General features: G+C 46.7%; 2 protein-coding genes across 2 annotated transcripts in view; one reads left to right on the top strand and one right to left on the bottom strand.

Annotated features, from left to right (window-relative positions):
* The window catches only part of LOC143955908 (uncharacterized), an 865,587-nt gene that overhangs the window by 638,454 nt on the left and 205,953 nt on the right, over positions 1 to 21,180 (bottom strand). The gene's annotated exons all lie outside the window — the stretch shown is intronic.
* LOC143955348 (uncharacterized) overlaps positions 1 to 21,180 on the top strand; it is a 316,606-nt gene that overhangs the window by 122,659 nt on the left and 172,767 nt on the right. The gene's annotated exons all lie outside the window — the stretch shown is intronic.

The following is a 21,180-nucleotide window of genomic DNA, read 5'->3' as shown; positions in this document are numbered from 1 at the left end:
CCGCCGTATTGCCAATGTACGTCAACACAATGGCACAGGCAGGCACAATCACGTAGATGTACGTGATTGCCTTCCAGCGGGTGGGGGGTCCGATCGGACCCCCTCCCGCTGGTTACGGCGGTCCGGTTCTCTCCAGGAGCGCTCCGTGATGAGGGGATGGCCGTTCGTTTTCGGCCACCCCCTCTGGATCGCTCCTGGCCAATGAGAAGCTTCCTCCCACTGTGTATTGTTTACACAGGAAGGAGGAAGTGATGTCATTCTCCTTGGGGTGGTCTTTTTGACCGGACTACGAGGAGAAGACTAATAGTAAGTCTGCACGAACACTACACTGACATGTAGGTACACACAGGCACACAAACCCCCCCCCCCCCGCCCCCCCTCCCCCCCCAGTCACAGTGTCACTGATTGCATTGATCATTTCTTTACTGATCAATGCATTCAGTGTCAGTTGTGACAGTAAAAACTGTCAGGACAGTTAGTGTTAGGTCCAGGGTAGCCCCCTATCACCCCCCAATAAATATTTAACCCCCTGATTGCCCCTAGAGTTAACCCTTTCACCCCCTTTTGCCAGTGTCACTAAGCGATCATTTTTCTGATCGCTGCATGTGTCGCTAGGTAGCTAGTTATTTTTTTAGGTTCACCGCCAGGTTTTTATATCGCTAGGTACCCCGATATACTACCCAATAATGGTTTTAACCCCATGATTGCCGCTAGTTAACCCTTTCACCCCCTTTTGCCAGTGTCACTAAGCGATCATTTTTCTGATCGCTGCATTAGTGTCGCTACAGTCGCTAGGTAGCTAGTTATTTTTTTAGGTTCACCGCCAGGTTTTTATAGCACTAGGTACCCCGATATACTACCCAATAATGGTTTTAACCCCCTGATTGCCGCTAGTTAACCCTTTCACCCCCTTTTGCCAGTGTCACTAAGTGATCATTTTTCTGATCGCTGCATTAGTGTCGCTAGGTAGCTAGTTATTTTTTTAGGTTCACCGCCAGGTTTTTATATCGCTAGGTACCCCGATATACTACCCAATAATGGTTTTAACCCCCTGATTTCCGCTAGTTAACCTTTTCACCCCCTTTTGCCAGTGTCACTAAGCGATCATTTTTCTGAACGCTGCATCAGTGTCGCTAGTGTCGCTAGGTAGCTAGTTATTTTTTTAGGTTCACCGCCAGGTTTTTATAGCGCTAGGTACCCCGATATACTACCCAATAATGGTTTTAACCCCCTGATTGCTGCTAGTTAACCCTTTCACCCCCTTTCACCAGCGATCACAGTATAAGTGTCACTGGTGACGCTGGTTAGCCAGTTAGTTATTTAGGTTCCCCGTCAGGTTTTTATATAGCGCCAGGGACCCCCATATACTACCTAATAAAAATTTGAACCCCCTGATTGCCCCTAGTTAACCCTTTCACCACTGATCACCGTATAAGTGTTACGGGTGACTCTGGTTAGTTTGTTTTTTATAGCATCAGGGCACCCACCATTTATTACCCAATAAAGGTTTAACCCCCTGATCACCCGGCGGGTGATATCAATTAGGTTTTAGGGTCAGGGTCTGCGTCGCCCCAGGCAGCGCTAGGTTAGTGCCAGTACCGCTAACACCCACACGCAAAGCATACACCTCCCGTAGTGCTATAGAATCTGAACAGATCAATATCTGATCTGATCAGATCTATACTAGCGTCCCCAGCAGTTTAGGGTTCCAAAAAAACGCATTGTTAGCAGGATCAGCCCAAATACTTGCTAGCACCTGCGTTTTGCCCCTCTGCCCAGCCCACCCAAGTGCAGTATCGATCGATCACTGTCACTTACAAAACACTAAACACATAACTGCAGCGATCGCAGAGTCAGGCCTGATCCCTGCCATCGCTAACAGGTTTTTTGGTAGCATTTTATATTCAAATCTGGAAGGCAGTGCTTGGTTTTCGGGGTCCCGTACGTGGCTAGGCTCCCAAAAAGTCCCCCACATGTGGTATCCCCGTACTCGGGAGAAGCAGCAGAATTTATTTTGGGGTGTAATTTGACTTCTGCCCATAGCATGTGTGAGCAATATATCATTTAGTGACAACTTTGTGCAAAAAAAAAAAAAGTTTGTAATATTCCCGCAACTTTTGGCAAAATATAAAATATTCCATGGACTCAACATGCCTCTCAGTAAATAGCTTGGGGTGTCTACTTTCCAAAATGGGGTCATTTGGGGGGGTTTTGTGCTATTTTGGCATTTTATGGCCTTCGAAACTGTGATAGGTAGTGAGGAGTTAAATCAAAAATTTGCACCCTTAGAAATCCTGAAGGTGGTGATTGGTTTTCGGGGTGCCGTGCGCGACTAGACTCCCAAAAAGTCCCACACATGTGGTATCCCCGTACTCAGGAGAAGCAGAAGAATGTATTTTGGGGTGTCATTTCACATATGCCCATAGCATGTGTGAGCAATATATCATTTAGTGACAACTTGGTGCAAAAAAAAAAAAGTTTGTAATATTCCCGCAACTTGTGGCAAAATATTAAATATTCCATGGACTCAACATGCCTCTCAGTAAATAGCTTGGGGTGTCTACTTTCCAAAATGGGGTCATTTTGGGGGGTTTTGTGCTATTTTGGCATTTTATGGCCTTCGAAACTGTGATAGGTAGTGAGGAGTTAAATCAAAAATTTGCACCCTTAGAAATCCTGAAGGTGGTGATTGGTTTTCAGGGTGCCATGCGCGACTAGACTCCCAAAAAGTCCCACACATGTGGTATCCCCGTACTCGGGAGAAGTAGCGGAATATATTTTGGGGTGCAATTCCACATATAACCATGGCATGTGTGAGCAATATATCATTTAGTGACAACTTTTTGTACATTTTTTTTTTTTGTCATTATTCAATCCCTTAGGACAAAATAAATAAATATTCAATGGGCTCAACATACCCATCAGCAATTTCCTTGGGGTGTCTACTTTCCAAAATGGGGTCATTTGGGGGGGATTTGTACTGCCCTGCCATTTTAGCACCTCAAGAAATGAGGCAGTCATAAATTAGCACCTCGGCAGTCATAAATTAAAAGCTGTGTAAATTCCAGAAAATGTACTCTAGTTTGTAGACGCTATAACTTTTGCGCAAACCAAAAAATATACGCTTATTGACATTTTTTTTACTAAAGACATGTGGCTGAATAAATTTTGCCCTCAATGTATGACTAAAATTTAGTTTATTCGATTTTTCTTATAACAAAAAGAAGAAAATATCTTTTTTTTTCAAAATTTTCGCTCTTTTTCCATTTATATCGCAAAAAAAAAAAATCGCAGAGGCAATCAAATACCATCAAAAGAAAGCTCTATTTGTGGGAAGAAAAGGACGCAAATTTTGTTTGGGTGCAATATTGCATGACCGCGCAATTACCAGTTAAAGCAGCGCAGTGCGAAATTGCAAAAAGACCTCTGGTCCTTAAGGTGTTTATTGGTCCGGAGCTGAAGTGGTTAACATTGTAATTCTACTAGAGTTTTTCTTTTCCGGCTTTTAAGATATTTACTAATAGCCTAAGTTGAGATCTACCTATTTAAATTTAACCGGTTCCCGACCAGCGCACGACGATGTACGTCAACAGAATGGCGCGGGCAGGCATATTGGCATACAGGTACGTCCAATATTCGATGCCGCTCTGCCATCGGGAGCGCGCCGCCGGCGGCGCGCTCCCGCGCTGGTCGGGACCCCCGTGGGTCCGGTCGCGGGACCCGCGGACTCGATCGCCGCGGGCATCCCCGCGATCGTCTCACGGAGCAGCCGAATGGAGGAAATGCCTTTGTAAACAACATTTCTCCATTCTGCCTAGCAACTAGTGACGCTGATCTCTGCTCCATGTGATTGGAGCAGAGATCAGTGTACACTAAATCAAAGCCCAGCCCCCCCCCACAGTTAGTAACCCCTAGGAACACTTAACCCCTACACTGCCACCCACTGGTTAACCCTTTCACTGCCAGTGTCATTTACACAGGAATCACTGCATATATATAGCAGTGATTACTGTATAAATGACAATGGTCCCAAAAATGTGTCGAAAATGTCCGATGGGTCCCCCACAATGTCGCAGTCACAATAAAAATCGCTGATCGCCGCCATTACTAGTAAAAAAAAAAATAATAAAAAATTATTAATAAAAATGCTATAAAACTATCCCTATTTTGTAAACGCTATAACTTTTGCGCAAACCAATCAATAATCGCTTATTGCGATTTTTTCTACCAAAAATATGTAGAAGAATACGTATCGGCCTAAACTGAGGGAAAGAATTTTTTTTTTATATATTTTTGGGGGATATTTATTATAACAAAAAGTAAAAAATAATGCGTTTTTTTCAAAATTGTCGCTCTATTTTTGTTTATAGCGCAAAAAATAAAAACCGCAGGGGTAATCAAATACCACCAAAAGAAAGCTCTATTTGTGGGGAAAAAAGGACGTCAATTTTGTTTGGGAGCCGCGTCGCACGACCGCGCAATTGTCAGTTAAAGCGACGCAGTGCCGAATCGCAAAAAGTGGTCTGGTCTTTGACCAGCAAATTGGTCCGGTCTGTAAGTGGTTAAACTATTCTCTCTCCTTCTCCTTTCTAATCCATGGGGTATCCCAATCTCCTTTACCCAAGGCCACCATATTTTTTTAAACTCTCTAAGATTACCCCTTTTTTACATATACTGTCTTCTCTTTCCATATTAATTCGCTGATGGCTTGTGTCCATTCACTCACCAAGGGGGCCCTCTTCCGCCTGCCATCTCTGAGCAATTATTCTACGCGCTTGGAAAAGACAGCGTATAACTGCCACCGTAGTACATTTTTGTTCTCCCGGCTCCTTCCTATAGCCCAGCACACAAAATATCGGGTCCATTTCCAATTCTACCTCAAAGATTTTATTAATAGTTTCCACCACCTCTCTCCAATACCGAAACAGCTTTGGGCATCGCCACACCATGTGTATAAGGTCTCCCTGTCTCCGGCATCTAGGGCAACTGTCATCGGCCTTCCCACCAAACGAATATAATCTCTTAGGTGTATAATACGCCCTGTGTACCAACATCAAATGTGAGATTTTTTGTGAGGGAGAAACCGATGTCATTGGCCCCAGCTCCATTATTCTCCTCCATTGCCCATCTGATATTTCCCCAATATCCTCTTCCCACCTCCTCTTTAGGTTTGGGTGATCAATGTCCTGATTAAAGGCCCGTACACACGGTTGGACTTTTTGACAACAAACATGCAAATGAGCTGTTTTGGAGCAACATCCGACTGTGTGTACGCTCCATCGGACAAACTTTTTCTGTTTTCATCAGACTTTTGTTGGCTGTGTGAACGGACAAACTTTCTGGCAACAAAAGTCTGATGGAGCAAAGTCCGACCGTGTGTACGCAAAAGCATCGGACTTTTGTACAAGGTACAAACACGCAATGCTCAGAACCAATGCAAAAGATCAGACTACAATACAGAAGTTCACCAAAGGTGGCGCTGGAGTCATTGAACGTCCTCTTTTGAAGCGGCGTCAGTACGTTGTGACGTCATTACGTTCGTGTTTGTTGTCAAAACGTCCGACCATGTGTATGCAATACAAACTTGTGGACCACGCCCTTTGTACAAAAGTCCACGGGAAAGTTTGTACAAAGTCCGACCGTGTGTATGAGGCTTTAGATTCATACATAACTGCTTATAAACTACTGATATACACCCGCTGACCTTATCCATTGTGATAACCTTCCATAGTAGAGGTGTTTTATCCCACACTGGCATATGTACCCCAAACTGTGCTGCTAAAGCGTGTCTCAACTGTAAATATCTAAAAAAAAGATTGTTGTGGTATATCATATTCCTTCTTTAGGTCCAGGAATGTCTTTAAGACATTGCCGTCATATAGTTGGATCAATTTAGTTATGCCCTGCCTTTCCCATATTTTAACCTTCCCAATTAAAAGTAATTCCGGTAAATTTTTGTTATCCCATAAAGGCGTAAATTCTGGCAACCCTGAGTACCCCATTATCAATTTTACCGTTTTCCATACTTTTCCCAACATCCTAGTTACAGAGTTATTATACTGGAAGGAGTCTGCCTCCAAGACCTCAGCTATGGATTCATGTAGGGCTCCTATCATCATAATCCCTCCTTTTAGGTTTCTTCCATGCTCCGAGTCACAACCCGCCAGATGCTGCAGCTGCGCCGCCAAATAATAGTTCCTGGGGTGTGGCACCGCCAGACCCCCCTCTATCTATTGGTAGATGCAAGGTCTGGAGCCGGATCCTAGCCGTACCCTTCCTCCAGATAAGCTCCCGGAAGAGGGGATTCAAGCTTTTTAAACCATTTTTTGCATATCCATACCGGTGCATTATGTAGGACGTATAGCAATTGGGGCATCCATATCATCTTAATCAAACTGCAACGCCCCATCACCGACAACGGAAGCCTGCTCCAGACGTCACATTTTCGCTTACATTTATTTAGAAGTGGCATTAAATTTTTATTAACCACTTGCCGCCCGCCCTATAGGCAATTGACGGGTGCAAAGTGGTTTCATAATCCTGACCGGACGTCATATGACGTGATCAGGATTATGAGCCGACGGAGACTCTTTAACATGTGATCAGCTGTGTCCAATCACGGCTGATCACAGTGTAAATGGGAAGAGCCGGTGATCGGCTTTCCCTCACTCGCGTCTGTCAGACGTGAGTAGAGGAGAGCCGATCGGCTGCTCCTCTGACAGGGGGGGTCTGTTCTGATCAATTATCAGCACAGCCCCCCCGAGGATGCCCACACTAGACCACCAGGGACGCCACCAGACCACCAGGGAAAAGGTAATCCTCCCTAGACCACCAGGGATGCCAGTCAGCATAATGGATGCCAATCACTGCCCATAATGGATGCCAATCAGTGCCCACAATGGGCATCACTGATTGGCATGCATTATTGTTTGGCACTGATTGGCATCCATTACTATAGTATAACACCAATGCCGCCTATGAGTGCCCACCTGTGCCGCCTATGAGTGCCCACCTGTGCCGCCTATCAGTGCCCACCTGTGCCGCCTATCAGTGCCCACCTGTGCCGCCTATCAGTGGCCACCCATGCCCATCTGTGCCGCCTATCCATGCCCATCTGTGCCGCCTATCCCTATCCATGCCCATCTGTGCCGCCCATCCATGCCAATCCGTGCCAGCTATCACTGCCAATTTGTGCCACCTATCAGTGTCCGTCCGTGTCGCCCATCAGTGCCGCCTATCAGTGCCGCCTATCAGTGCCACATATCAGTGTCCATCAATGCCACCTCATCAGTGCCACTTCATTGGTGCCACATTGGTGCCCATCAGTGCCGCCTTATCAGTGCCCATCAGTGTAGCCCCATCAGTGCCCATCAGTGAAGGAGAAAACATACTTATTTACAAAGTTTTGAAACTGAAACAAAAAAAAACATTTTTTTTTTCAAAATTTTCGGTATTTTTTTATTTGTAGCACAAAAAATAAAAACCGCAGAGGTGATCAAATACCACCAAAATAAATCTCTATTTGTGGGAAAAAAATGATAAAAATTTCATTTGGGTACAGTGTAGCACGACCGCGCAATTGTCATTCAAAGTGCGACAGCGCTGAAAGCTGAAAATTGGTCTGGGCAGGAAGGTGTTTAAGTGCCCTGTATTGAAGTGGTTAATATACTGCTCGGGGTTTGCTGTCAAATATATACCGAGATATTTCATGACTAGTGATGGACGAACTTCCGACGGGACGTTTCGCGAACGCGAAACGCGAACGGGCACAAACGTTCGCGAAAACGACCGTTCGCCGCGGGCTCCATTGACTTCAATGGGAGGCGAATTTCGCAAACCTTTAGGTCGAATTTGCGGCCACGGGGTAATTATTAGGGGGTAGCACGTAGTCCCACCACCTGGACAATAGCATAATACATGTATGAGGTGAATTTGGGATCGATAACTACAAGCATTTTTTTTTTATTTGGGAAATTGTTCTGACAATTCAGGACTATGGAGCTAATGAAGGCAATGGAGGAGAGGGAAGGTCAGGGACCAGGGTAGGCAAACAAGAGGGTGCAGGAGATACAGAGCACTGACAGCAGCACCGTAATACAGAGCACTGACATCAGCACCGTGACATACAGCGCTGACAGCAGCACCGTGACATACAGCGCTGACAGCAGCTCCGTGACATACAGCGCTGACAGCAGCTCCGTGACATACAGCGCTGACAGCAGCTCCGTGACATACAGCGCTGACAGCAGCTCCGTGACATACAGCGCTGACAGCAGCTCCGTGACATACAGCGCTGACAGCAGCACCGTGACATACAGCGCTGACAGCAGCTCCGTGACATACAGCGCTGACAGCAGCTCCGTGACATACAGCGCTGACAGCAGCTCCGTGACATACAGCACTGACAGCAGCTCCGTGACATACAGCGCTGACAGCAGCTCCGTGACATACAGCGCTGACAGCAGCACCGTGACATACAGCGCTGACAGCAGCTCCGTGACATACAGCGCTGACAGCAGCTCCGTGACATACAGCGCTGACAGCAGCTCCGTGACATACAGCACTGACAGCAGCTCCGTGACATACAGCGCTGACAGCAGCTCCGTGACATACAGCGCTGACAGCAGCACCGTGACATACAGCGCTGACAGCAGCTCCGTGACATACAGCGCTGACAGCAGCTCCGTGACATACAGCGCTGACAGCAGCTCCGTGACATACAGCGCTGACAGCAGCTCCGTGACATACAGCGCTGACAGCAGCTCCGTGACATACAGCGCTGACAGCAGCTCCGTGACATACAGCGCTGACAGCAGCTCCGTGACATACAGCGCTGACAGCAGCACCGTAAGCAGCCCCAGGAGGAAGTCAGCACAGCACAGGGATGGTGTGATCCCCTCATAATAAGAACCCCCAGGAGGAAGTCAGCACAGCACAGGGATGGTGGGAGCCCCTCATAATAAGAACCCCCAGGAGGAAGTCAGCACAGCACAGGGATGGTGGGAGCCCCTCATAATAAGAACACCCAGGAGGAAGTCAGCACAGCACAGGGATGGTGGGAACCCCTCATAATAAGCAGCCCCAGTAGAAATATGACACCGCTCAACCTCTTCAAAGAGGAGGGTAGGGGCATATAGTACGGTGTGCTTTTTTGGGTCAGGGAAGTGAGCCAAATGAATTAAGAAGGTCTGTGTGCTTGATTCCAAAAATTGTTTATAGACATATACATGGTCTACTGATCACATGTGTTGAATTCCTCCGAGATCCATGCCTCATTCATTTTTAGAAATGTGAGGTAGTTAACACTGTGGTGAGCTAGGCGAGTACGCTTATCGGTCACAATCCCCCCTGCTGCGCTGAACGTCCTTTCGGACAGGACACTGGATGAGGGGCAAGCCAACAGTTCGATTGCAAATTGGGCAAGCTCTGGCCAGAGGTCAAGCCTGCCCACCCAGTAGTCTAGGGGTTCATCACTCCTCAGAGCGTCCACATCGGCCGTTAACCCAATGTAGTCGGACACCTGACGGTCTAGGCGTTCCCTGATGCTGGATCCGGATGACACCTGTCGATGGGTCGGCTGAAAGAATGACCTCATATCCGAAGTCACCAACACATCTTCAAACCGGCCTCTTCTTGCAGGCGCTGTTGGATTGGTACCCGCAAATCCTTCTCTGGGAGTGGGAATTGCTCCTCTGCCAGCGCACGCAAAAGCAGAATGCAGCATTTCTCGAAGCAAGGCCTGGAAGTGCTGCATTCTGACAGCCCTCTGCGACGGCGGTAACATTTCCGCCATTTTGTGTTTGTACCGGGGATCTAAGTACGTTGCCACCCAGTACTGGTCCTTGACCCTCATGCTTTTTATACGGGGGTCCCTATTAAAACACTGGAGCATGAAGGCCCCCATTTGCACTCAAGCGGAAGGTATGTGGTGGTGGTGGTGTTGTTGGTGGTAGTGTCTTTGGGGGTGCACATAGCAGAGAGTGAAGAAGAGGGTGCAGATCGAGAGGATGAGGAGGGTGCAGAAGAATAAGGCTGAGTGAGCCACTCAACCAAGTCTGGTGCGTCCTTTAAAGTAATTGAACGCACCTTCTGCAACTTCCCACTTTGGCTCAAGGCTGTTGCTCCTGCCCTACCCCTACCACCCCTGCGGAAGGGCCTGCCTCTTCCTCTGCCTGTCATTTTTTAAATCACCCTGTGACAAAACTCTTAGTCCCTATACCGCTGAAGGACTGCTGCAGTATAGGGCAGCGGTCAGCAGTAGTGCACGTCAACCCTATGTATTGTGGACCGATAGCGGTCCTTACAGAACAGCAGACTGTACTGCACTCAGGCCTATGTACCGTAGCACCCTATACCAAGTTACCAGTCCTTATAAAAACTTTTGTGGACCAAGCAGGTTGTGTGTTAGTGATTAGCAGACTGTACGTCAGTCCCTATACCAATGAAGGACTGCTGCAGTATAGGGCAGCGGTCAGCAGTAGTGCACGGCAACCCTATGTATTGTGGACCGATAGCGGTCCTTACAGAACAGCAGACTGTAACGCACTCAGGCCTATGTACCGTAGCACCCTATACCAAGTTACCAGTCCTTATAAGAACTTTTGTGGACCAAGCAGGTTGTGTGTTAGTGATTAGCAGACTGTACGTCAGTCCCTATACCAATGAAGGACTGCTGCAGTATAGGGCAGCGGTCAGCAGTAGTGCACGGCAACCCTATGTATTGTGGACCGATAGCGGTCCTTACAGAACAGCAGACTGTACTGCACTCAGGCCTATGTACCGTAGCACCCTATACCAAGTTACCAGTCCTTATAAGAACTTTTGTGGACCAAGCAGGTTGTGTGTTAGTGTTTAGCAGACTGTGCGTCAGTCCCTATACCGCTGAAGGACTGCTGCAGTATAGGGCAGCGGTCAGCAGTAGTGCACGGCAACCCTATGTATTGTGGACCGATAGCGGTCCTTACAGAACAGCAGACTGTAACGCACTCAGGCCTATGTACCGTAGCACCCTATACCAAGTTACCAGTCCTTATAAGAACTTTTGTGGACCAAGCAGGTTGTGTGTTAGTGATTAGCAGACTGTACGTCAGTCCCTATACCAATGAAGGACTGCTGCAGTATAGGGCAGCGGTCAGCAGTAGTGCACGGCAACCCTATGTATTGTGGACCGATAGCGGTCCTTACAGAACAGCAGACTGTAACGCACTCAGGCCTATGTACCGTAGCACCCTATACCAAGTTACCAGTCCTTATAAGAACTTTTGTGGACCAAGCAGGTTGTGTGTTAGTGATTAGCAGACTGTACGTCAGTCCCTATACCAATGAAGGACTGCTGCAGTATAGGGCAGCGGTCAGCAGTAGTGCACGGCAACCCTATGTATTGTGGACCGATAGCGGTCCTTACAGAACAGCAGACTGTACTGCACTCAGGCCTATGTACCGTAGCACCCTATACCAAGTTACCAGTCCTTATAAGAACTTTTGTGGACCAAGCAGGTTGTGTGTTAGTGTTTAGCAGACTGTGCGTCAGTCCCTATACCGCTGAAGGACTGCTGCAGTATAGGGCAGCGGTCAGCAGTAGTGCACGGCAACCCTATGTATTGTGGACCGATAGCGGTCCTTACAGAACAGCAGACTGTAACGCACTCAGGCCTATGTACCGTAGCACCCTATACCAAGTTACCAGTCCTTATAAGAACTTTTGTGGACCAAGCAGGTTGTGTGTTAGTGATTAGCAGACTGTACGTCAGTCCCTATACCAATGAAGGACTGCTGCAGTATAGGGCAGCGGTCAGCAGTAGTGCACGGCAACCCTATGTATTGTGGACCGATAGCGGTCCTTACAGAACAGCAGACTGTAACGCACTCAGGCCTATGTACCGTAGCACCCTATACCAAGTTACCAGTCCTTATAAGAACTTTTGTGGACCAAGCAGGTTGTGTGTTAGTGATTAGCAGACTGTACGTCAGTCCCTATACCAATGAAGGACTGCTGCAGTATAGGGCAGCGGTCAGCAGTAGTGCACGGCAACCCTATGTATTGTGGACCGATAGCGGTCCTTACAGAACAGCAGACTGTACTGCACTCAGGCCTATGTACCGTAGCACCCTATACCAAGTTACCAGTCCTTATAAGAACTTTTGTGGACCAAGCAGGTTGTGTGTTAGTGTTTAGCAGACTGTGCGTCAGTCCCTATACCGCTGAAGGACTGCTGCAGTATAGGGCAGCGGTCAGCAGTAGTGCACGGCAACCCTATGTATTGTGGACCGATAGCGGTCCTTACAGAACAGCAGACTGTAACGCACTCAGGCCTATGTACCGTAGCACCCTATACCAAGTTACCAGTCCTTATAAGAACTTTTGTGGACCAAGCAGGTTGTGTGTTAGTGATTAGCAGACTGTACGTCAGTCCCTATACCAATGAAGGACTGCTGCAGTATAGGGCAGCGGTCAGCAGTAGTGCACGGCAACCCTATGTATTGTGGACCGATAGCGGTCCTTACAGAACAGCAGACTGTAACGCACTCAGGCCTATGTACCGTAGCACCCTATACCAAGTTACCAGTCCTTATAAGAACTTTTGTGGACCAAGCAGGTTGTGTGTTAGTGATTAGCAGACTGTACGTCAGTCCCTATACCAATGAAGGACTGCTGCAGTATAGGGCAGCGGTCAGCAGTAGTGCACGGCAACCCTATGTATTGTGGACCGATAGCGGTCCTTACAGAACAGCAGACTGTACTGCACTCAGGCCTATGTACCGTAGCACCCTATACCAAGTTACCAGTCCTTATAAGAACTTTTGTGGACCAAGCAGGTTGTGTGTTAGTGTTTAGCAGACTGTGCGTCAGTCCCTATACCGCTGAAGGACTGCTGCAGTATAGGGCAGCGGTCAGCAGTAGTGCACGGCAACCCTATGTATTGTGGACCGATAGCGGTCCTTACAGAACAGCAGACTGTAACGCACTCAGGCCTATGTACCGTAGCACCCTATACCAAGTTACCAGTCCTTATAAGAACTTTTGTGGACCAAGCAGGTTGTGTGTTAGTGATTAGCAGACTGTACGTCAGTCCCTATACCAATGAAGGACTGCTGCAGTATAGGGCAGCGGTCAGCAGTAGTGCACGGCAACCCTATGTATTGTGGACCGATAGCGGTCCTTACAGAACAGCAGACTGTAACGCACTCAGGCCTATGTACCGTAGCACCCTATACCAAGTTACCAGTCCTTATAAGAACTTTTGTGGACCAAGCAGGTTGTGTGTTAGTGATTAGCAGACTGTACGTCAGTCCCTATACCAATGAAGGACTGCTGCAGTATAGGGCAGCGGTCAGCAGTAGTGCACGGCAACCCTATGTATTGTGGACCGATAGCGGTCCTTACAGAACAGCAGACTGTAACGCACTCAGGCCTATGTACCGTAGCACCCTATACCAAGTTACCAGTCCTTATAAGAACTTTTGTGGACCAAGCAGGTTGTGTATTAGTGTTTAGCAGACTGTGCGTCAGTCCCTATACCGCTGAAGGACTGCTGCAGTATAGGGCAGCGGTCAGCAGTAGTGCACGGCAACCCTATCTATTGTGGACCGATAGCGGTCCTTACAGAACAGCAGACTGTACCGCACCCAAGCCTATGTACCGTAGCACCCTAGACAGACCAAGTTACCAGTCCTTATAAGAACTTTTGTGGAACAAGTGAGTTGTGAATGATTAGCAGACTGCAGCAGAAGGGCAGCAGTCAAGTATAATATTCTTTCTATATTTGGAAGAAAGAATATTATACGTGTACAAGCCTATTACCGTACCACTGATACCAGTCCTGAAAAGAACCTTTGTGGAACTAATAGTAACAGCAAGTCTTTAAAATTATCCTCACTGCCTGACACACTGCTTCCTGCCTGTCCCTATACAAATTGGCAAAAAAGAGTAGGCTGGAACGATTAGCTGGAACAGCTCTTTTGTGGACCTGATAGTAACAGCTAATGATGATGATGATGATGATGATGAAGAAAGACTAATCTGGCTGAGCTGTCCCTAAAATAGCAGCATACAGCGCTCTGTCCCTTTATCTAAACTGACAAAAGAAACTCAGGCTGCTGACCTAACACCTATACCAGTCCTGAAAAGAACTTTTGTGTACCAAATAGCTAGCGTTTTCTCTGTCCCTACTCCACACAGGATCCTTTCCCTACAGTGACAGAAGAAAGAATGTAAAATGGCCACCGGATCGGGTGTATTTATAGGTTAGGGGGAATGTCCAAGTGTCCATGAGCTGTCATGTCTCAATTGGTTGTCCTGTAACACATGATAAACGTGTCACGAAAGGTTAAAGTTCTTGTATACATTAAACACGTAAGTCCGCCGGGGCGAACGACGGAAAAAGGCGTTCGAACCCGCGGACGGCGAAAGTCGGAAATTCGCCGCGAAACGACCGCCGGGCGAACCGTTCGGCCATCACTATTCATGACATCTACCACCTTCACCTGTGGCGCCCCCGGCGCAACCGCAGCATCCAGGGGGTCGACTCGGAGCAGCTCAGACTTCCCCCAGTTTATAACCAACCCCGTAAACCTTCCAAAACCTTCTACCAGACTGACTGCCTGTTCCAGAGATGGACCAGTATCCCCCAAGAAGAGGAGGACATCATCCGCATATAAAGCGATCTTTTCCTGTCTCTCCCCCTTCCTTTGGAAACCTTTTATCCCCAAGTTTGCCCTAATAGCAATTGCCAATGGCTCCATAGCGAGTGCAAAGAGCACAGGCGACAGTGGGCAACCTTGCCTTGTCCCCCTGCTCATTTCAATCTTTTCAGAATACTTGCCATTGACCCTTACCCTGGCACTAGGGGCATTGTACATCATTTTGATCCATCCAGTAAAGGCGGGGCCAAATCCTATTTTCTCCAGTACACGGCAGAGATACTTCCACTCTAGGCTATCAAAAGCCTTAGTTACATCTAAGGACATTATAGCTCTTGCCCCCATGTTCTCTGACGGTGTCTGCATATTCAAAAAAGTCCTTCTAATGTTCATGCTGGTGGATCTTCCCAGGATAAATCCCGTTTTGGTCTGGATGTACTAACTTTGTGATAACTTGATTCAGCCTATTTGATAATACCTTGGCTAAAATTTTTTCATCTGAGTTCAATAACGAGATTGGCCTGTATGAGGCCACCTCTAATGGGTCCTTTTCTGCTTTGGGAATCACAATAATAGTTGCTTCTGTCATCGAGGCAGGCAATTTCCCCTTCTCCACCGCCCCTATTAATGTCTTATGCCGCGTACACACGACCAGACTTATGTCCGACAGACTTTCGAAGGAGTTCTGCCGGAGTTCTGACAGAGTTCTGACGGACTTTCCGAATGAACGGACTTGGCCACACACAATCACACCAAAGTCCGACGGATTAGAACGTGATGACGTACGACTGGACTCGAATAAGGAAGTTCATAGCCAGTAGCCAATAGCTGCCCTCGCGTCGGTTTTAGTCCGTCTGAATAGCATACACACAAGCAAATTTTTCGGTAGGAACCGGGTCCGGCAGAGTTCTGGTGGAAAAATTTGAAGCATGTTCCATTTCTAAAGTCTGTCAGACTTTTGCGAATCAAAAGTCCGTTGCAGCCCCACACACGATCGAATGGTCTGCCGGAATCGTTCCGTCAGACTTTTGATGTTGAAAAGTCCGCTCGTGTGTACGGGGCTTTATACAACTCTGGAAGCAGCGTCTCTCCATAATATTTATATGTCTCTACCGGAAGCCCGTCTGGTCCTGGGGACTTTTGATTAGCCATCCCGACCACTGCTTGTTGTAATTCACCAAGGGTTATCGGGGCATCTAATTCTTCCCTCTCCTCTTGGGAGAGAGTCACCATCTCTAAACCCTCCAAAAATCTATCCATTTCCCCTTCCTCCCCCACTCCTTGTGAACAATACAATTCTCTATAGTAATCTCCAAAGGTTTCTACTATCTCTTCCCCTCTTAGGACCAATGCCCCATTCGGGGGCTCTCATGCTAGAGATGGCAGACGGAGGGGAATTTGATTTTACCAGCTGAGCCAACAATCTGCCCACCCCCCTCCCCTTCCCCAAAGTAGCGCTGTTTCTGGAATATTATATTTTTTGTTTTTCTGAGGTTGTTGGGTCTTTTACATAATTATTTTCAGCCTCTATCAATTCCTTCCTAATACTCTCCTCCCACATCCTAGATTTTCGCTTAATTCTTGCTACCTGCTGGATCAGGATGCCCCTAAGGAAAGCCTTTAGGGCATCCCAAGTTACACTTGTTGGGGGCGGTACCCACGTTGAAACTTATGAACTCTTGTAGTCTCAACGTGACCTCCTCTACATCCTTTATTAGTTCAAACCAAAATGGACTAAACTTCCAACCCACTTGAGTTCTCTTCTCCTCCGTATTTAATACCACCCATATCAGTGAGTGGTCTGAGATCCCTCTGGGCATGTATACTATGTCCCTTATATTTTGTGCCATTTCTACATTCCCCAGGACCAGGTCTATTCTAGAGAGGGTAGCATAGGATCCTGAAAAGCAAGAATATTGTTTAACTTTCGGGTTTCTCTCTCGCCATAAATCCATTAACCCTATCTCCTCCAAAAAGCAACGCAACCTAGTTTCACCCATATTCCTGAGCCGCACCCTAGGTGGGAGCCTGCCAATCTCTTCATCAAGGACTTCGTTGAAGTCTCCTAACGCAATGACCGGGACATTTTCTTTATCCCCAATAAATTCCATTAATTTACACACAACCTCCATTTTAAACGGTGGGGGTATATATATAAAACAATAAAAACAGTGTAGCGCTTCACTAATAGATGTGGTCAGCATAAATTATATGGATAAAAGCAAAAATAATATAAATAAAAATGCCTAAAGAAAAGTCCAATATTAGCCACACATTCCACTATGTAGCCAGCCCAAGGGTGGCCGAACCGTCACAGAGGGGGGAGATTGGACTGGGCGGATGTATTCATACGAGTCTGCTTGACTGTAACATCAGAGAAGAATGGATAAAATACTTCTTACCGACTTAGTTGGACTCATACAGTCATATGACAGTTGAGTCTAGAAGGCTTTAGGTCACAGTTTGGGACCGAGGAGTACGAAGAAGAAGGTCTGTTGAGCTGATGGATGAGCTCAAAACGATTGTAAGCCCTGTGATGGATCCTTTCAAATGGAACGTCAAGGGTGTATGTAGTCAAGCTCAGACGTAGCCCGTTGTACTGATGCTCCAATCTCACCCAGATAGAGAGGGAGACGTTGTGGAGGTTTAAGCCAAGAAAACAGAAAAAAGGAAAAAAGAAAAAAGGCTCCACATGGTGCAGGTCAGATGATATAAAAAAGGTTGATTTATTGAAGTCAAAAAATAATTAATGACTTAGTGATCACATAGACAGTCTAAAATAGAGATTAAAAGCAATGTAGGGTGCCAACAGCTCGCCCAACGCGTTTCGACATATGTGTCTTCTACAGGGGCATGTCAACATGCCCCTGTAGAAGACACATATGTCGAAACGCGTTGGGCGAGCTGTTGGCACCCTACATTGCTTTTAATCTCTATTTTAGACTGTCTATGTGATCACTAAGTCATTAATTATTTTTTGACTTCAATAAATCAACCTTTTTTATATCATCTGACCTGCACCATGTGGAGCCTTTTTTCTTTTTTCCTTTTTTCTGTTTTCTTGGCTTAAACCTCCACAACGTCTCCCTCTCTATCTGGGTGAGATTGGAGCATCAGTACAACGGGCTACGTCTGAGCTTGACTACATACACCCTTGACGTTCCATTTGAAAGGATCCATCACAGGGCTTACAATCGTTTTGAGCTCATCCATCAGCTCAACAGACCTTCTTCTTCGTACTCCTCGGTCCCAAACTGTGACCTAAAGCCTTCTAGACTCAACTGTCATATGACTGTATGAGTCCAACTAAGTCGGTAAGAAGTATTTTATCCATTCTTCTCTGATGTTACAGTCAAGCAGACTCGTATGAATACATCCGCCCAGTCCAATCTCCCCCCTCTGTGACGGTTCGGCCACCCTTGGGCTGGCTACATAGTGGAATGTGTGGCTAATATTGGACTTTTCTTTAGGCATTTTTATTTATATTATTTTTGCTTTTATCCATATAATTTATGCTGACCACATCTATTAGTGAAGCGCTACACTGTTTTTATTGTTTTGTTTGTTGAACTTTGTTTGTTTTTTGGTGTTGGCTGCTGTTTTTGGCTGTTGAGGCCTCTTTCCATATATACTAAATTTTAGCGCAGTGTTTTCCCCTTAAAGGGGTATATATATATATTTGCCAAAATACAACATCTACCCTCCAATACACCATACAAAAAAAACATATCGGCCCAATTCGTCAATACTGACCTGCCTGCAGGAGAAACTCACCCCGTTTTTTATTATCACGCTCACCCCTCTTGAATAAGAGGTATATACTGAGTGATACTGCTGTTGAAATTTCCTGTTTTTTAATTGTAACTTATGCTGCGTACACACGGGCGGACTGTATGGCGTACTTAGTCCGTCGAAACCCATTTCAGCGGACAGTCCGCTCGTGTGTGGGCTTCAGCTGACTTTTTCAGCGTGCAGTCTGGCGTACTAAGTATTTCGGATTTTTCGAAAATTCTGTCCGTCGTACTTTGGTTTCAGCGGACAATCCGCTCGTCAGTAGGCTAGTTCGTTGGACTAAGAATGGCGCATGCCCAGAAAGGATTTACAGGGCGGAAGGTTGCATTGCTGTGTATTGGACTTCCTATTTCTAGTCCCGTCGTACGTGCTGTACACGTCATCGCGCAAGCTTTCGACGGACTGTTTGTGCATCCGTGTGTGGTCAAGTCCGTTCATTCGAAAGTAGGACGGACTGTCCGTCGGATTGTATGACGGACTAAGTACGCCATACAGTCCGCTCGTGTGTACGCGGCATTAGACATATTTGTTAAATGAGTCTCCTGCAGGCAGGCCAGTCCAACGTCAAATCTCTCCAGCATGGCAAAGACTGTCGCCTTTTTGATCGTACTGCCCAGCCCCCTCACATTCCAGGACCCAATATTAAGAGTTTTAACCTGTACCATCTATTATAGCGAAAAAAGAGAACCAGCAAGACAAAAAAGAGAAGAAACATCACAAATACATGGAGCAAATATACATAATACTTATGGTATACAAACCCTACAGGTACCCCCATATTCAAAAGTGCTCCCGTAAATATTTCACCACCCGTTGATTTTTCCATACTTTGTATACTTGTGAATTACTTTTAACCATTATATATATTACCTTATTAGAGTGCGCACTCTTATTTATCTTATTTTCCTGTTCATTTATCGTGCAGTATTCAAATTTTACCTTCACGTGAAATTTTTTATACAATTTTCCCACCCACCCCCCTCCTCCTACCCCCCTTCCCTCCCCTCCCTCCACCTATCAAGGTGCTCCCTAGGGGAGTTTAACGTGACCATAACATCCATACCCCACCTTTTTCCCAAACTCACATATGCCACCTCACTATCTCCCTACCATCCTACCTCAGCATATCTTCCAATTCCTACTATTTTTTCTCTCTTTTTTTTTTTTTAACTACCAACTTATAACCTCACCCCCTCACTTTCTAAATTCCCTCCCTTTCCCCCTGACTTCTCTGAAGGGTCTCCTTATTAGCTTCCAACCATTGTAATGCCCCAGCTGTGGAATCAAAAACCTGAGTCCCACCCGGGGGCCATCACACGCAGTCTTGCTGGATATAAAAGTGCGTATGTTACTTTATGTAGCTGCAAGGTGGATTTAATGACACGGAATTCCGCCCTACGTCTCTGCAATTCAAGAGAATAGTCTGGATAAAGTGAGATCTTTGTGCCTTTATAGGAGTTGTTCCCCATCTCCCTCGCCTTACGCATCAATGTCACTTTATCTTTATAGTTAACCACTTGCTTACTGGGCACTTAAACCCCCCTCCTGCCCAGACCAATTTTCAGCTTTCAGCGCTGATGCACTTTGAATGACAATTGCGCGGGCATACAACACTGTACCCAAATGAAATTTTTATCATTTTTTTCCCACAAATAGAGCTTTCTTTTGGTGGTATTTAATTACAGCTCGGAGTTTTATTTTTTGCTAAACAAACAAAAAAAGATGCAAAAAAAAAAATCATGTTTAATAGTTTTTTATAAAATTTTGCAAACAGGTAATTTTTCTCCTTCATTGAAGTGCGCTGATGAGGCGGCACTGATAGGCTGCACTGATAGGCTGCATTGGTGGGCACTGATAGGCTGCATTGGTGGTTACTGATAGGCTGCACTGGTGGGCACTGATAGGCATAGTTAAGGCGGCACTAATAGGCACAGATAAGGCGGCACAGATAAGGTGGCACAGATGGGCACAGATAAGATGGCACGGATGGGTGGCACAGATGGGTGGCACTAAGGGGCACTGATAGGTACCACTGATAGATGGGACTGATGGGCACTGGTAGATGACACTGATGGGCACGGATATGTGGCACTGGGGTGCAGCACCTTTGTTGAGGCAGATTGTGGGCACTGCTGGGTGGCACTGTGGGCACTGTTGGGTGGCACTGACGGGGGCACTTATTTTTTAATCATCTTTATTGATGAGGGGGCAGGTGGGCACTGGCAGGGCTGGCCGTGATCGGGACTGATGTCCCGATCACGGCCGCCGGTGATCGGCTCTTTTTTTTCTCCTCGCGCTGTTAGCGCGAGGAGGAATAATAGCCGATTACCGGCTCCGTTATATCACATGATCAGCTGTCATTGGCTGACAGCTGATCACGTGATAAGGGGTCGGGATCGACCCCTTGCTCGGATCGGTGATCAGGCGAGTCTCATAGACTCACCGATCACAGAGCAGGCCGCTCGTGCACGGGACGACGTCAATAGACGTAGTCCCGGCAAAGGAGGTCCGCGCTGTAGTCGTCATTTGGCTATAGCGCGGGTCTCAAGTGGTTAAAGAACTTCAACAGTATGGGTCTAGGACGTCCTCCGGGGGGGCGGAGCTCTAAAGGGGACCCGATGGGCCCGTTCTATCGCAAAAAAAAGAGGAAAAGTTTTCTTTTCCAAAAAGTTCTATAAACCAAGTTTCCGGGAATTTTATGGCATCAAGACCTTCACTTTTCTCAGGTAGCCCCATCAACCTGATGTT

This window comes from Lithobates pipiens, unplaced genomic scaffold, assembly GCF_037356315.1.
Source record: "Lithobates pipiens isolate NorthernLeopardFrog02 unplaced genomic scaffold, aLitPip1_a1.2 Scaffold_35, whole genome shotgun sequence".
In the NCBI taxonomy this organism is placed as follows: Eukaryota; Metazoa; Chordata; class Amphibia; order Anura; family Ranidae; genus Lithobates; species Lithobates pipiens.
Note: the sequence above shows the minus strand (reverse complement) of the source record. Positions and strands in the feature narration are given on the sequence as shown.